Source organism: Ixodes scapularis, unplaced genomic scaffold, assembly GCF_016920785.2.
Source record: "Ixodes scapularis isolate PalLabHiFi unplaced genomic scaffold, ASM1692078v2 PGA_scaffold6__148_contigs__length_123643588, whole genome shotgun sequence".
Lineage (NCBI taxonomy): Eukaryota > Metazoa > Arthropoda > Arachnida > Ixodida > Ixodidae > Ixodes > Ixodes scapularis.
The window spans coordinates 96,525,963-96,538,605 of record NW_024609881.1 but is presented as its reverse complement, the minus strand read 5'-3'; positions in this window follow the sequence as shown (position 1 = coordinate 96,538,605).

Sequence of the window (12,643 nt, the reverse complement as noted above, 5' to 3'; positions counted from 1 at the left end):
CGACGGATTTGAAATTATGACACCGAACTCTGGACAGCTACCGCCATCTGTGAGTGACGGTGGCAACCAGAAAACTGGTTGCCGCCGTCGATAGATGCCGTTAACCTTTCTTCGAAGGTAGAGTTCCTGTATAAGGCTACATAAGGTAGCAGAGTTGCGCATTCAGCCTCGGCGGGTGGCCGTAGCGCCGACTTTCCTGCACGCCCTGGATGCTGTGCTCGGCACGTGACTAAATTTGGCGCATAGCGGCGCCGCGCAGGCCGCCGCGCATGGAAAACAGAAGAAGAGGAGGAGGAGGCTAAAGCAGTGGAACATACGCCGGGGCGCGAGCAACGTCGGCGGAGCGACCGTAAAGGTGGCTTTCTTGCACGGCGCCGGATGCTTTGCTCCTCACGTGATGGATCTCGGCGAATAGCGGCGTGGCGGCGCGGGGAAAACCAATATACGGCTCTGGGGAAAACAAATGCGCAACTCTGCTCCCCCTTCGGGAGAGCATATCGAGGAACTCTATTCGGAGGAAGAAGAGCGGGAGCGGAAGAAGCGGCGATGTGCGCAGCAGCGCGATTGGTTCCGCAACCGCCGCGAAGCCGCTATCGCCTAAAGTTCCACCGCGTTGAGCGCTTCAGGTTCTCTTGCGAAAGAAGAGCAGATCGCTCGCCTGGATAGCCACTGCCGAGAACAGAAGCTACAGCTCCGCTGTTTTTCCTTCTTCACCAGAGTGGAAAGGCTGAAAGTTTGTTTTTCTTCTTTTGCATGGGGTAAGAAAAGAAAATGCAGTGGAGGGCATGGGGGACGTAGTAAGAGACTGAAAGGTAACAGGGGAGTGAGCCGAACGGCATGTTGCAAATAGAACAAGGTGTCGTGTGCTGTTCGTGGAGGAGTGCATTCTCCCACTTCTTTATTTATTGACTGTTTATTTAGGTCTGTGCATTTTCCCTTAGGGATTTTTTTTTAATTTTTGCTTTTGTTTTTTGGCGGAAGAAAGGGGGGGGAGGTTGAAGGGAGGAGGTCAATTAATTGAACCTTGTATTAGATTCCTCACATTATCATTTGGAAGAATGCCTTTGGATGGATCTGAAAAGACAAGTCAAAATAAATTGTGTTAGTAATGTACCCTTTAGTGAAAGCAGAGATCTCTCTATCAATTACCCAATTGGGCTGACAACCCGTGATGTGATTGGTCCGAATCGTAAGGGAGTAAGTACCATTTAGAGCAGCCAAAACTACTTACTTCATTGTAATTCATTGTAATTACTTGCTTTACTTCATTGTAATTCATTCTAGTGCAAATACTGCGCTAAGAGTAATACTAACAAAAACCTTCCCAAGCAAACGATATTGCCTTATTTGTTTTTCAACCTCAGTGCATGCTATTAATTAATATCGATTGAGCAGCAGACAGCTTCATTTCTTTGAACATCTAACTAAAGGATGCTGTAACAAGAGCTGTTATTAAATCTTACCGAAAATACGCAGTATGAATTTTCACTATCTGGATTGTGGAAATGGAAATCCAACTGCAATTGTTTCTGAAAACCTGAAATCTGGATTGCAGACAAAGGAAGAAGTTCTGAACCTGAAATCCACATAGAATCCAGATAGATTTATAGTTCCATAATCCACATAGCGAAAAGTTTTACTGTGTGTTTCGTTAGCGTTCTTTTTTTTGTTTAAAAAAGGCTCATTCCGCAATCGCTTGTGAAATAATGCTGACAGACGAACAATACAGCACGGAGATCTTTGAATGGCCATTTTAGGTATCAAATGAAATGTCCACCAAATATAGTATCCCACATAAATAATGTGGTGATAACATAATCATGCAAAATCAGCATGTGGGTGAAAAGCGTATATTCTTAATACAGATTAAGGATATTCCAATGCTTCCATTCGCCCACTGCTTTATCTAATTTAGTTTTCATCTTAATTACGTTTATTGACAGTGGCTTCGAACAGTGGGAGGCAAACACAAAATTAAAAACTAAATTAAAAAAACACATATAATTGAACCTACCCTGCCGTCTTAAGATAATTTAAAACATATATTGATGAATGGATGGATAGGTGCATACGATTGAAGCCATTAAATTGGGCGGCAGCCAGCGCCGCCTAGCCAGCCTTTTTAATGAAAAAAAGTTAACTTTACCTAATATACAAAAGATGAAGGTTAAGCACATAATGGTCTCAGGCAAAACGGACGTACAGCACCTAGCGGAAAAAGTGTGAACTAGCCCGAAAAGGTCTCCCTGCGACTCTCCTGGTCTCTGGCGGCTTTTGCGTTTGAACGTTGTCGCCACGAATGCGATCAGAGTAAATTAGGGCGAAGTTAAAAAATTTCTAATATTTTCCTCAGCGTTCAGAGCGACAGTAGATGGGTGATTTCAGACAAGATCGACCAGAGGGCGGCTGGTCGACATTTTTAAGTCAACTGATGTTTTTATATGTCATTGTTTAGTGTCTATTATAAACAAATTCACACTTAGCTTTGACAGGAAAAAAAAATTACGGACAGAAAAAGTAGTAAGCATGAAGAGGTGCACAGTTGCATTAACGCGCACTGATGGGGGGGGGGGGGGGGGGGGGGGCACGTTTGAAAGTGAATAACTAAAACGATAAAAAATAGAAAAGCTATAATACCTTCAGAAACAAACTATGGGTACAGCTTGCTTGTAATATATAGTGATACTATTTATTTAAATTATATTTCTTTTTCTAATTGCCAAACATGCCTGCTCGAACGACAAATGGCAACATTTGGAGGCCTTTATCTCATGAAATAATTTAATCACCATCATACACTTTTCAGAGAGTATTCTACTTATATATGGCTATTATTTAGAATATATAATATGTATCTGAGTGATACGATAGTTGTGATATATTTAGGCAAACACTGGGAACAAAATCAAACAACGAAACCGTTCGATGCGAATAAAAAAAAAACACCTTCGATTCTTTTTTTTTTTAATTTGGGTACCCTTTCATGCTCTATTTCGGCATTCATTCCCATTAAGAACATGTTGCATTATTTGATTGAGAAGGAAGACATAACTCCCCAAAGTAGGGTCCTTTTTCAAAGCCTACACTTAGCAGTGCCCTATACGAGAAGTGACTTTGAGTTCCAGTCATGGAACGAACACACATCTTTCATATATTTTTTTTCGGATGAGGTCATTGACAACTAGAGCAATCGGTCACACAGTAAAAGTGTGGATAAATTCTACACAGCATTTTACATACAGCGTCCAAAGAGGAATCATATTAGAGACTATAGTGATTCGAAGTTGAAGTTCGAAGTGAAGTTGTACTTTCCGGTATATTTAATATTTAGAATAAAAGAAATAACTTTACTTCCTCACAGACAAAAATAAAGATAGAATACTAAAATTGTTTAGGTTCGCTATGTATTTCCGGGGACAAACCATTTCAGGTGAGGGGGGCCACCGCGCCGGACTGTAAGAGCTTCGATACTCTCGGTGTACGAATGGATCGTGGCAAGCCGCGATAAGTTATCCTGCGCGAGGATAACGTTTCGTGATTCTCGTATGGTGATCAGATAAAGATTATAAGCAATCACCGAGTAAAACAGTGGGTTAAATACCCCGCGAAGAAAATGGTGATAAATAAGATGTCCCTGCATTCAAAATGAGCAGTCCTTGGGGAATTGAATTCAGCACTTTACACTAAGGCTTTCCTCGCTGTACCTATTTAATAAAGTGTCTTATAACCAGATCCGACTGTGCGTGCTACATATATGTCACAGCTCCCTTCTGTTGATGACTTGCACAGCCGCCACACGTGCCAAGACTAACAGGAAAAGTGCACACCGTCAACCACTTTTTTTTTTTTTTTTTTTGACGATACCGAACAACTTTATTTTCGTCCAGATACGCAAGATGCACGCCTTTCAGTTTCCCGGATAGAACGCTCACCATTGCCCTGGTCGTCCGAATTGCGTTTATTGAACGTTCTCTCAGTTGTTCAGCGTGGCCTGGTGCTGCACGAGTCCACCAACTCCGTCGCACGCATTTTCTCATGTCCAGATGCAGAAAATAACCACCGGGCTTGTGGGCGATCGTTCTGTGCAAACTGGTGAAGCTGGTAGCGATTCTTAAAATGACTGGCGGCCCCGTCACTTACGTACGACACGTGTGAGTATACCGCAGCGTTGTCTTCAACCCATCTTTCACTTTCATAGGGCCAAGCACGTGTGAGCGTCGTCGTCACACAGGTCCTCACTGGTGATAGCAAAGTTGTTTGTAAATTTTCTTGTCGCCACTACACATATAAATATCGTAACTTGTTTTTTTTTTTTTTTTTTTTTTTTTTTTCCAGTGGTATGCTTGAATTTCGTCAGGAAGCACGATGGTCCAGTTTTCAGCAAAATCCAATTGAAAGATAATGCTCCCGTGTTGCATGCACTGCTTTCCATCGTAGATCGCTTTACCTTGTGTTTGTCGGGTATGGTTATGAAATATCGAACAATCAACCGTTACCTGAACGACGTTTAGGAAAGTCTCAGGATCCAATGTTTTTTTTTTTTTTTTTTTTTTTCCCAAGGTAGCCGGACTTTCATATTGTGAGCACAATCTCTTCATCCTCTGGGATATGAAGTTCCTCGAGTGTAAGAGACGGGCCTTTCGGGCAGTGAATCTCCTTAAAGACACAGTCTTATTAGTGGGTCGCACAGAAATGCGGAGTTCAGTTCACCAGTGTTGAATCTTGAGCCTGTAACGCTCTCTAGAGCGGCAATACAAAGGTAATAATTGGCGCAGCGCACACAAACGCACACTTCCTGATGTGGAATACATTTGACCCATCTTAGGCGCAAGGAATCAAATTTCGTTAGTCCAACGCCGGAATCAGGAAAAACACAAAAGGCCTCTCGGATTGAGCTTCTCAGGTAGCGCTTTGGCACGAACGTTTTACCCCCATCGAGCATGACAGAGATCACGTCCTTCTGGTTGGGACCTTGGCCCGAACATTGTAGCTCGACTTTCGTTAAGTACTCTAGGGCAGCAGACACATTCTCAGGGCTCACCTTGCACCTCGTGTAAGGATCCGGCTCATACCACACGCCATATTTTTCCTTACCTAGAGCGTAAACACTGTCACCATGTTACCTTTCCTAGGTTAACATGGCGACAGTGTTTACGCTTTATTGCATTTAGGCGGGGCTCGAGAATTCGGGGGTTCTGCTGTCTCTCGGTGTGCCTCTTTGTGCCTGATAGTATCACCCGTGATGCCAGCGAGTGGGATGGCGACAGGCACGACTGCTCAGTAAACAGGCATAGGCGGCCATATTTTGCTGGTTGAAGCGAACCCCCTTATCCTTGACAGCGAGCGGGGAAATGGGAAAAAGATTGTATCGGCCGTTTTGCCAGAACTAGCGAGAAGTGTCGTCTGCTACTTCCGTCAACTACTGCGCCATAATCGTGATCTTCGCGAGGAAATAATTGTTGCTAGCCTCACAACACTACCACGCAGAAAGGGAATGCCTGAATATGTTTTTGTTTTAGATATAAGTCAAATATACATATAAGAGGGAGAGAGAGAGAGAGATGGGAGATAGAGGGGAAGAAAGAGGAGCATATAGTGTCGTAGGACAATAAAGTAAACAAAGTTCCCAGTGGCCAATGGCTGCAGGATCTTTTCTCGGATCACTAGTACGTAATATGATAGCTCTTTGTACGCAGTAGTTTCTCCTCACTTCTTACAGTGTGAACGATTGCTATAGTTATCGATGGCCTCATCTGAATAAAAATATATAAAAGTGTGTGGTAGTTTCATGAAACTAAAACTCAGAGTCACTTCTCAAGTTCTCATATAGGGCACTGCTGAGTGTACGCTTTGAAAAAGGACCCTACTTTGGGGACTTATTATTATTTCTCAATCATATAATGCAACATGTTCTGAAACGAAATGAATGCCAAAATAATGTATAACAGGGTACCCAAATTTTAAAAACATCGAAGGTAATATCTTTTTTTTATTCGCATCAGAATTTTTCGTTGTTTGATTTTTCCCTATATTTCCCTAAATATATCACGACTATCGTACTCTCAGATACCTAATATATATTTTACATAATAGCCATATATCAGTAGACTACTATTTGGAAAGCCTATGATGGTGATTAAATTATTTCATGAGATACAGGCCTCCAAATTTTGCCATTTGTCGTTCGAGCAGGCATGTTTGGCAATTTTTTTTTAAAATAAATATAATTTAAATAAATATTATTGCTATACATTACAAGCAAGCTCATATAAGCAAGTCCTCGTTCACCCACACCAGACATCGGAACCGCGCGAGGGCAGAAACGACATTAGCGTGACGTGAAACGTCTGCGTGTGCACGCCAGGGAGGCTTAGTGAGGGTAAGTGCAACCGCTAGATCGGGGATCACGACATATGAACGCCATTTAATTTGCTAAATTTTGCTGGGAGTCTGCAGGGCAAATGGTCGTTTTATTTTCTAACTCAGGTCATAAGAGCCCATTAATGTGCTTGAATAATTTACACAGGGTATAAATGACTACTTTTCTATAGCCACAAGTTTGGTTCCGGTAGGTTAAGTTTTTCTTTAACGCAAAAAAAAATGGTAAATCCCGCCATCTTGGACGTTGCTGCTTGTCTGGCAACCCTGCTTCCTCCTCTCGACGTTTGCCGGAGCGAGAAGGAAGCGATAAAGGCTACGCCAAGGCGTTCGTTGCTTGAAATGGGAGGTGACAGGAGGAAAGGCCCATGGAGCAACAGGGTTCCAACAGAGCGGTCGTCTGCTCTCGTGCAGGCAACATTGACGCATATTCTTTTCCAATCCTCTCCCTCAGGCGCCGCTATTAAATTGCAAACGCTCCCCAGGGCTTGAGTTGCGCCCACCGTCACTAGAATCTCCCTAATGCACCCTACCGACAGCAGCACCCTCCGCCGCATGGGCGCTGCCATCTTGGAATCACGTGATACGGCCGCCATTAGGTTGCTTCAACTTGTTGCTCCGCTCTCCCATCCGCGCCTTGGCGGATGCGCTGAATTCGTGTTTTTCGTCGCGTTTCACCGCATCTCTTGCAAGTTGCCTTCTGATGCTTATACTTAACATGCAATTGCATTACATCATTATGCGTGCAACTTCTGTAGTTGATTTTGTAACACGTTTTGAATATGTTTTACCGTCGGCGTGCGGGATACGTGTGAAAAGGTTTTATATAGGAACAGGAATCAGCGTTAGCACTTGCGCACATTGAATGACTTGAAGGGAGCCTCCAGGGTTCAAATGCCAATAACTTATGAGAACTGAGGTTTGGTTACTAATAAAGGCGGAACATTTGCAATAGGAAGCCCAATGTTATTATATATATGAGTGCGCATTGGTGTCAAGAAAGAAAGCAAAAACACTCAGCGTAATTAGCCACGTGTTTTTCCTGAAAACATGGTGTTTTGTAGTTCCAACAGATCGAAAACAGTTTCTTTTGATTACACTAGGGAACTAGTGGACAAGGCGCCGGAACAAACATTTAGTTTGAATTATTTCTTATGCTAGAAGTAATGGTACCTTAACATTAGGCAACTTGTTTGTTCGCAATATCACACCTGTATCTGTTTTACGGTCTTAATCGCGTGTGTGATATAAGCATTCGCTTTATCGGTTTATTTATGAATTCCACGGAATTGTATATCGTGTTTGATCCCATGTCCATAGTCTTTCAGTTGCTTAAGTCATTTTTTTAACATAACCATGCAGTTTCAATTTATTTATTTCAACACAAATATTTGAACTCCCGCGTAAGAAACTGTCACAAACAGCTTGATAGTGCCTATGATTCATAAAATGTGACGCCAAAAAGAATCCTTCTGCATGAAAATCACCGGAGTGCAGCCGGTTGTCGACTTCGAATAGGGAGTTACTTTCAGTAGATGGCGACGTCAAAATGTGCAAAGCGCATCGTTTGGAATCAGTGAACAGCTTTCTACAAAGGTCCATTGGGTGGCGCCTGGCTTATCGGAGATCATTTCTTTTTTGCGCTCTTCAATTTCATTCGGCAAATTTTACGGAAGATGGATATCAGACTTTATTTGAAGTCTGGCATTCACTTATCTTACCATTCTCATACCTTGAGAACGTCGTAAGCAAATGTCCATATAACAACACGTTTATTTCATAAGGCCAATATTTTGAAATGCTGTAAACGAGTATTAGTTAAAGAAATTTTCTAGTCAGCCTAGGCTGGTCTATCAAAATATTTCTCGAGCGCTTAATTTTTTTAAATAAAACAGGCCGAGACAATATCACTTTTTAATATTATCTACGTTATTATATTAAACTTTTCTAGTCATTATAAAAGACGTTTCCAGTCTCGAAGTTAGAAAAGGTTGGTGTACGATAACCAAACATCGAACAGTAAACTTGTCAGTTCATCTGTTCTTGGTGATTTAGCAGATTGTTAATCATGTTGTCGACTTGCTTTTTCACTAAGCACTGATGCAATATAGTCTGTTGCAATATAAGATGATCAGTTCAATATATGACTTGAGCGCGAGCTATCTACCTTTTGTACCGCTCGGTGCACGCACAGCCAAAGCACGGCGGCAGGCAACGAGCGCACGCTGCAGGAGCAGCTTGTCCTGCTCTTTATTTTTTTTTCTTCTTGAAATTAGTGTCCGCGGGTACGGCCGTGGACAATGGTAATCCTCCCTGTGCATCAGCGCAGTTGTTTCACCGCCGAACCTGACCGAAATTAATGATGGACGGAATCAGACGCATATAGTGTTAGTAAAAAAAGATCGCAATTTAGGCTCTTCGTGGTTTGCCAAGTGGCTCAATACTATTGTTTCATTCGCTGTGTGCTACTAGATAGAAATTCATATCGCAAAATTAATCGAAAGTGACATGAAACAGCATCGCGATCGCGTGTACGTTGAAACCGAAACCGACCAAATTGAAGCAACCTAATGGCGCCGAGTGCGTCAGCGCCCTCTACCCGCCGGTCAGGCAACTACTGAAATGAAAAGGTCTATACAACGGCGTGAAGTAAGAGAAGTGAGCAAGACACATAACTTGATGAAACCCGTTTGCTCTACTAAAGTCGAACCCCTGGTTACCTCGGTTGGTAGAGCGCTCCACCTGTAATGGAGAGGTCCCGGGTTCGATAACCGGACCAGGCGGATTTTTTCAGACGCTCACCAATCACCTAGCTGTGTTTGGAGATTTATGTTTGTCCTTTGTCCCGCTTGTTCCCCTTCTCCAGGGATTATTTTCGTCAGCAAGACACACTTTGCGTAGTTAAACTTTAAGACATATATTTCTCTGAAATAAACCGCGGAAGTTGCGGCAAGCGAGGGTTCACTATTGGCGACCAGACGTCTTAGTGGCGCCACCTCGCGGGCGCCTTCCTGTGGCCGAGCTAGTATAGTGTGAGAGCAGACGACACGCTATGTCTAAGCACGGAGTGGCTATGTTAATTCACATCTATGCCGATTAAAAACGGTTCATTTATTAAAGAAACGTGTATGAATTTTTTTGTGAGTGATCTTTATAATAAAAAAAATGAATAAGAGCGCCTCGAAATTGCTTTTTGTAATAAAAAAAAAAAATTCAAATATTCCAGAGAAAGCCTGGAGCTTCAGATTACAGCCTGCGCGGTGTGCGTCAAGGCTAATCACAGACTGTCTGATTTATGTTTCTTTATGATTTGTGGAGGCTGCTGTAGAAAAGGGTTTTACATTCACCAGAGTAAATGACGTGCTGTCTTCTTAGCTGTACACGCGCGCACAGTTGTGTTGCAAAGCGGCGCCCCTGCTTGTTTTAGCTGAAGTCCCTTGCCTTGATACATCTTTTTACAAGCAACGGCAACCAATACCAATCACAAAGCACATTCCACTGGAACAAAGTGGCGTCATTCTGTTCAGTCTTCTGCTGTGCGCTGCCATTCGCTTCCTAAAACCTGCCTGTCACGCAGTCGGCTCTTCAAGAATGTCGCTACTTGTAGAAGGCTCTTATCGAGGGACTTAAGTTTTAGCTTACACTAAGCTCGCCGATACCTACGCTTCTATCCAAGTGTGACTCGGCAGTTGCTGGCGAGCAAATGCGCGTCAGCAACTGACGCTAAGCTCTCCCCGCATCGAATGCGCGGCAAAGGAATTTGTCACATCGCAGAGATTTAATTGCAATGACTCTGGAAGTTAGCCGCTTATTCCTGCTAGTTATTTTTGAGGAAATGTTTGTTTACTTGTTTACAAAGCTAAAAAAGGAATCAACTTGAGACTAATAAGAGACCAGCACTCACAAGACACATAAGAACCAACAAGATACACGGAGTCGCTTTCTCTGAATTGTTTACTACACACGCGAGAACTTCTCGATTGTCGCTTTCCTATTTTCTATTTATTGAGTCATTCCTTCCTCAGTTCTTTTTTTTTTTATCCGAATTATAATAAAAAATACACGCTATTCGCTGTGGCAGATGTTGTAGTGGGGTAAGACGCTGAATATTCTATTTTCATCATCCAGCTTTTTGTACTGCATGGGGTAGAGAACAGCACACCGCAAACCCAACCGCTTCGACACCTCACCGCCAAAAGTGTTTGTTAGCACGACTACGCGTCCCGCCATTTCAAGTGGTACACTCTAAGAAAAAAGGGAGGAGAAAGGTAGCAAAAGCGACTGTTCCTCCTTGTTGCGGACAAGTTGCCCAGAGAAGGGAGGAACGGCAGTTCAGATGAAAGGAGGAGGGCGAGTTCCTCCTTGTTCAGTTGGCGCAGGGGTAGAACATCGCGCTACTGACCAAGTGGTCAACGGTTCGATCCCCAGAAAAGTGTTTTTTTTTTTTTTTTTTTTTTTTTTTTTTTATACCAAAACACATATAAACAAACCCAGACCGATGAAAGGAAAATTAAAGTCCTTATTATTCTCCGAGACGTTTTCCTCCTCCAGGCAGAGCGGAGAAAGCTTTCGCCCTCCCGACCCATCTTCTTTCGGTTTCGTTTTTCGAGCACATCGCGCACGTTGTTTAATAAATTAATGTTGAGTTGATTGAGCTTCAGCGGCAGCGAAGGCCGCGTGTAATTCCGTCTTCTAGTCCAAACGTGCAGAACATTTCGGTTGCTTTGACGTTTTTACCACTAATTTTATCAAACGAGCTAACGAAGCCGCTAGAAACAGCGAAGTTCCGGGGCAGTGCCAGCAGCGCTACATACACTGGGTAAGACGGCCGTCTCCAATGTCTCCAATTTGCGGGACACATGCGGAACTACAGCCTGCTACAGCAGCGAAACCACGAGGAACTGTGTCGACGTTTTCGACGTTATGGAAATTGCGGGAACTGCGTCCAAGGAAGGCAGGTTTTCCTGCCGGCTGCCTGGGTGCCTTCCGCGCTGAGTTCGGTTCCGTCGTCCCGTGCCGAGTGCCAACCGGCGTTCAACGTGATTCTTCTGCGTGTCAGCAACATCGTCAACGTGGTTCTGTATTTCTTCGTGTCAGCGACATTGTGATGGCAGTGTTGTGGGTTGTGAACAGAAGACTGGAATTATCGCCGATGTGACCGTGTGTTCGCGTATCAGTGGTGTAACAAGATGAGATGACGTAAACTGTCGGGCATTGATGCCGCTGGTCGGGCCGTTATCGGAGGAGCCGGGGTGTCGCAGGATGACATTCCGCTTTACATTAAAGAGTTTAAAACCACTTGAGGGATTAGGTGCAGTCGATCGACGTGTGGATAGTCATGTTGGAACGCTGGTCTGAACGGTAAGCTCCTATCGTACAGTGGCCAATGTGACTCGGTCCCCGAGGGCGATTGCGCTCTGGGGAAAAGACAACACTACGAAAGTATGACGGAAAGTACGTATATTTATAATGGAAGTTTAGCATAAAAAAAAAGACAGGCAAAATCGAAAAAAAAAAAAAAAACGCTATCCTTTAATTTACTGTTTAAATATATTACGGTTCCTGTAGAAACTGCCCTCTAAGTGGCGCGCTGGGATGAGCGCTAGAAGTTTTCGAGCTCGCAACGGCGCAGCTCCGTACACTTAACAGTTGTCGCAAGTCGCGGCTTTGACTGCATTCAAGTTGATCGAAAAGCGATTTCTGTGCCCGTGAAGCATCACTTCCAGCTGAGTGGATATCCGCACTAGAGAGATTAATTCAAGACGGCAGTTGCAGCTTTGCGCGAACAGCACAAATAGAAAAACGAACACCACAATATAAATACTGGCTACGAAGGGCCGTGCGGGAAAACAAACTCATGGCTTGGAACCACATTGGAGCGGCTCGATTTATTGGCTTTCAAATAATTATGGCATGATCGAGCGTCTTCTTTTTAATAAGAGATTCATCCCTTGAGCCATTAAAAATAGCCCCGGATGTATGACATTGCTGGAAAAGAATGAACATGTTCGGAATATTTTTTTTGCTTAGGGAGTCACCGAAAAATTCCGTACGTTCAAAACGACCACTATAAAAGACGGAAACGCAGGGCTCGGTAGTAGTGATCGGGATAGTGTCTGTTGTATTGATGTTTGTATGTGCGATGCCTGTGTGTGCGTTCAATATATGTTGACCTGATGTTTGTAGTGTGCGCAACGTGTCTACATGTGTTAAGCGCGAAACACATGTACGACGAAACCGTCCGATCCGACGTCCGACCGCGCAA